Raw genomic sequence first — 6,034 nt, 5'->3', positions numbered from 1 at the left:
ACACCCAAGTCTCTAGTCCAGGTTTATCGCCTATCCAGGTTCCATCCGCAGGGAGTCCGGCCGAGGTTTCCCATACGGCCCCGAACGATGTGAACAGGGTTCCCGAGATACCTAACGGGTATTCGGTACACCGTGCCACGTACCTACCGCATCACAGCCCACCCCTACGGTCAGCGTTGTCCACGGCCTCCAGTAGGCTACAAACACCAGAAACTACGTGCAACTCCTGGACAGAGAGCTAGGGTGAATAAGAAGTCGAGCGGGGTCATATTTCAGGGCCCAATGCATGGTAGTAGCTGTATCTTAAATCACACATACAGATCTCAGTGCTTAAGGTCGGCTTCAATGAAACAACCCACCATGTACTCCTACATGGCCTCTCATCGATACCTTTACCAAATCGTGTTCACCACACCACTCTCATTACCGACATAATCATTTCACTCTAGCCATCACCCAGATGAACCAGACCTGACACGACTCTAAGCATAGCAGGCATAGCAAGGTAGGAACAACACATACATATGGCTCAATCAACTCCTACACATGCTAGTGGGTTTCATCTAGTTACTGTGGCAATGACAGGTCATGCAGAGGAAATGGGCTCAACTACCGTAGCACACAGCAGTTTGAAACGCGTTGTCTTAATGCAGTAAAAGAGAGCAGGAGCGAGAACATGGGATTGTATCGATATGATCAAATGGTTGGTTGCTTGCCTGATGGTTCGATGCACTGATACGGTTCTTCGTTAGGGTAATCACGGTACTCCTCGGGGGCAGAACCTGCCGCAAAGAACACCGGTACACAACCATCACCAAACAATGTGCAACAATATGATGCATGCATGAAACATAGCAATATGAGTGTGTTGGGCTAATGCAACTAAGACCAGAAGGGTTTGAACCAATTTGAATCAAAGATTCAAATTCCAAACTCAAACATGGCCTTTTAAAGTGTTTTTCCTTGTTCTGTATTAAACATCAGGTTAACTTGTTTAATCATGCATGAAAATAGTACAGATGGATAGATTGGATTTTTCTGATCATTTTTCATATATAATTTGTCTGATTTGGAGTTACAGAATAAAAGTTATGAATTTTTGAAGTTTAAACTTTATTCTGGAATTTCCTATATTAGATTAATTCCAGAAAATCAATTATTGCGTCAGCCTGACGTCAGTGTGACGTCAGCAGGTCAACGGAACACGTCCGGGTCAAACCTGACAGTGGGTCCCGCGTGTCAGTGTGATTAGATTAATTAAAGTTTAATTAAGACTAAACCTGTTTAATTAACAGGGCTGGGCCCCACCTGTCATTGACTCAGGGGAGTCAACCAGGGCCCACCCGTGGTCAAACCCGGGTCGGCTGCACCGGCGTTTAGCCGCCGGCGAGCCCGACGCGGCGGCGGAAGTGGTTTTGGCTGTTTCGGCCACCAAATGGGTCGCGGAGACCACCGGAGTGGAGCTGAGGACGAGCCGCAGCTCTTGGTGGAGTCCGTTGGGGTCGGGGTGGCCGGAGTTGGCGCCGGCGACGACTTTGGCGGCCACCGGGGTTCGGCCGAAGACGAACTTGACGCTAGAGGGGTCGGTGAGGCTCGGGAAGTGGCTAGCTAGATGCTAAGTGACACGGTGAGCATGACGGACACCGTGGAGTGGCCGGAGGATGACCGGGAGCACGTCGGCGACGAGCTCCACGGTGGTGGGTGCGGTTGAGCTCCGGGAGGTCGCTACACAGCTCGGGAGCAAGAAAAGGAGGGGGGGGAAGATGGCTAAGCTCACAGTGAGTGCGACGAAGCCCTTGGTGTGGCCGGAGATGGACCGGAGCGACGACGGCGTTGAAGGGGATCTCCGGCGACGGCGGTTCGGGCGAGGTCGTTGCGGTGGACTCGGGCGTTGCGAGCGCTCGGGGCTCGGCTGCTCGATGAAGTGGACAGCGGCGGAGCTCCTGGACACGATGAGAGGACGCACGGGCGGCGGGGAGCACGGCTACGACGAAGGCACGGCGATGGTGGCGTCGGCCATGGCGGGGGAGCGCGAGGGGGAGGAGCTGGAGAGGAGAGGGGGTGTCTGGGGGGTTCGGGGGAGCGAGAGAGGCTGATCCACGACGTCACCGGGCGCGAGGAGCGGCGAGGCGGCGAGCAGGTGCGTGGCGCGCGCTGCGGTCGCCGTCGGGCACCTGCCTGCCTGCCTGGCCGGCAAGCAGCTCGCTGGAGCGGCGCTGGGCTGGGCCGGCAGGTGGGCCGGGTGCTGGGCGCCAGGTAAGTTTTTTCCATTTCTTTCTGTTTTCTGTTTTTTTAATACTTCTGCAACTTTGTTGAATTAAATAAAATACTTAGGCAACTCCTAAAATCACCAAACTACTCCTGGTCCATAGTTGGATTATTTCCAACATGAAACATTTTAGTTTGGAGATATTTGAGCATTTAAATATTTTATATAATTTTAAATGCCCAAATTCAAATATTTATGATTTAATTCAAAAACCCTAGAGGAATTTGGCAGAGGTTCTGAACCAAGACAAAAATGATGGGCATTTTAGAAGGGCATTTCAGGTTCATTGAAAAAGTTTTTAGTAAACCCTAATTGGTTTCAGAGGGGACTGGGGGTTCTGTCATCCCCATTTCAGGTTTCTGATGAAAGAATAAACATGATGCAACACTCTAATGCATAAACTAGCTAGGATGTGACAACTCACCCCCACTCAAAAGAATCTCGTCCCGAGATTTGGGTTCCTCCGGAAAGAAGGCGGGATACTCAAGTCGAAGACGATCCTCCCTTTCCCAAGTTGCTTCATCCTCAGAATGGTGCGACCATTGTACTTTGAGAAACTTGATGTTATGACGTCGAGTGGTACGCTCGGCCTGATCGAGGATACGAATGGGGTACTCTCGATATGTAAGATTATCTTGGAGATCAAGCGTTTCGTAGTCCACTCCACGGATAGGATCCGAAAAGCAACGCCTGAGTTGAGAAACGTGGAAGACATCGTGGACTCTGGAGAGGTGCGGAGGTAGTTCCAATTGGTAGGCAACTTCTCCTCGTTTGGCGAGAATGCGAAAAGGTCCAATGTAACGAGGAGCCAATTTGCCTTTGATACCGAAACGATGGGTTCCCTTCAGAGGGGTAACCCGAAGGTAAGCCTTCTCGTCAACCTCGAAAGTCATAGCCTTATGTTTTCGGTCATATTGACTCTTTTGACGAGATTGGGCTGTTTTCAACTTTTCACGAACGATGCGAACTTGCTCTTCTGCTTCCTGAATCATATCCGGGCCAAAGAATTGTCTTTCCCCGGTCTCTGACCAGTTAATGGGTGTTCGACACCGTCGTCCATAGAGAACTTCAAAAGGGGCTTTACCCAAGCTAGATTGATAGCTGTTGTTGTAAGCAAATTCGGCAAATGGAAGGCACTTCTCCCAATCCATTCCGAATGAGATAACAGAGGCTCGAAGCATGTCTTCTAGGATCTGGTTGACGCGTTCTACTTGACCACTCGATTGAGGGTGAAAAGCGGTGCTAAAGGAAAGGCGGGTTCCCATAGCGTTTTGGAAACTTTCCCAAAATCGAGAGGTGAAAAGACTTCCTCGATCCGAGTTAATTTCCAAAGGAACACCATGGAGAGACACTATCCGGGAGATGTATAGGTCTGCCAACTGACTAGCGGTTATACTCTCACGAACAGGTAAGAAATGGGCCACTTTGGAAAGACGATCGACAACGACAAAGATAGCATTATTCCCTCTCTTGGTCCTGGGAAAACCGGTAATGAAATCCATACCAATTTTATCCCATTTCCATTCAGGAATAGCTAAGGGTTGAAGGGTGCCAGCAGGCCGTTGATGCTCTGCTTTTACACGACGACAGACGTCGCAATTAGCAATATACTGAGCAATTTCTCTCTTCATCCTAGTCCACCAGAACCTCTGGCGTAGGTCCTGATACATCTTAGTACTACCGGGATGAATGGTGAGAGGAGATTCATGAGCCTCCTTAAGGATCAACTGCCGTAGATGCTGGTTCTTGGGAACCACTAGACGGTTCTCAAAGTACACAACACCATGATCATTTGTGGAGAAACAACTAGCACCTCCGCTAGCAATGTTCTCCTTGATTTTAGATATTCCTTTATCTCGCTTTTGGGCAGCGATGATTTGATCCGTAAGAGTAGGTTTCGCTACCAAGGTGGAAAGAAATCCTTGAGGAACAATGTGAAGGTTAAGCTTCCGAAATTCCTCATGGAGAAGCGGTTGACCTTGTTGTAACATCAGGTTGTTACAATAAGATTTACGACTTAGCGCATCAGCCATGACGTTGGCTTTCCCTGGGGTGTAAGTTATTCCTAAGTCGAAATCTGTGATCAACTCAACCCAACGTCTTTGCCTGAGATTCAAATCCGGTTGGGTGAAAATGTACTTCAGACTTTGGTGGTCAGTGAATATTTCGCAACGGTTACCGAGGAGGTAATGTCGCCAGGTTTTAAGTGCATAGACTACAGCTGCAAGCTCTAGATCATGAGTAGGATAATTCTCCTCATGTGGGTGCAATTGCCGTGAGGCGTAAGCAATTACATGTCGATCTTGCATGAGAATACAGCCTAGTCCTTGTCGCGAGGCGTCGCAGTAGATAACAAAGTCCTTAGAGAAGTCTGGCGGTACCAGAACGGGAGCAGAAGTCAGGCGTCTTTTCAGTTCCTGAAAGCTGTGCTCACATTGTGGAGTCCATTCGAACTTTTTATCTTTCTTGAGGAGTTCGGTTAGAGGTTTAGCAACTTTGGAGAAGTTTTCGACAAAGCGACGGCAATAACTCGCTAAGCCTAGAAAACTCCGAACTTGCTTGACCGATTCAGGTGGAGTCCAATTAAGGACGGCTTGAACTCGCTCAGAGTTAACAGCAATACCTTTACCAGATATTACATGACCCAGATAGGTCACTTCTGAAAACCAAAATTCACATTTGGAAAACTTGGCATAAAGGCGATGCTCTCGAAGTTTCTTCAACACTAGCCTTAGATGTTCGGCATGTTCCCCCTCGTTCTTGGAGTAGATGAGTATATCATCGAGATAAACTACGACGAATTTATCCAAATACTCCATGAAGATTGAGTTCATTAACCGAGAAAAGGTGGCTGGAGCGTTGGTTAGACCGAAGGACATGACGGTGTACTCGTATTGGCCATAACGAGTAACAAAGGCCGTTTTAGGAATGTCCCCGTTTCTGATTTTGATTTGATGGTAGCCCAACCTCAAATCCATTTTGGAGAAGACTGAGGATCCAGCGAGCTGATCATATAGGTCGTTGATCCTAGGGAGCGGATATTTGTTCTTGATTGTGACCAAATTGACAGGTCGGTAATCTACGACCATCCGGTCCGTACCATCCTTCTTCTTGACGAAGAGGACAGGGCAAGCCCACGGAGATGAACTAGGTCGGATGAAACCCTTTTTCAAGGACTCATCGAGTTGTTTCTTAAGCTCGGCTAGTTCTAGTGGTGCCATCTTATAGGGTCTTCTAGCAATCGGAACGGTTCCTGGAATGAGGTCTATTACGAACTCAACATCCCTGTCAGGTGGAACACCTGGCAATTCCTCTGGGAAGACATCCGGAAAGTCACGGACTACCGGGACGTCCTCAAGGTCTGGCAAAGGGCTGGCGTTAAGAGAATATAACTGTCGCTTGGCTATTCGGGTCAAGACATTGACTATCTTCCCTGAAGGATGGGTAAGTTGAACAGTCCTAGAGAAGCAATCAATTTGGGCATGATGAACTGACATCCAGTCCATACCCAGAATGATATTAATATCTGAAGATTTAAGGGCTATCAAAGATGCGAGGAAAACAAGTCTGTCGACTTGGATTTCATTTCCATGGCTTACTCTAGAAGTTTGCCATTTGGATCCCGGAGTTTGAATTACCATAGAGGTTGGCATGTCACAGAATGCGATGTTATGCAAACGAGCATAATTTTCGGATATAAAAGAATGAGAGGCTCCTGTATCGAAAAGAACAGATGCCGGGTGGCAATTAACAAGAAGCGTACCA

The sequence above is a fragment of the Triticum aestivum genome, chromosome 1A (assembly GCF_018294505.1).
Source record: "Triticum aestivum cultivar Chinese Spring chromosome 1A, IWGSC CS RefSeq v2.1, whole genome shotgun sequence".
Classification (NCBI taxonomy): domain Eukaryota; kingdom Viridiplantae; phylum Streptophyta; class Magnoliopsida; order Poales; family Poaceae; genus Triticum; species Triticum aestivum.
Note: the sequence above shows the minus strand (reverse complement) of the source record.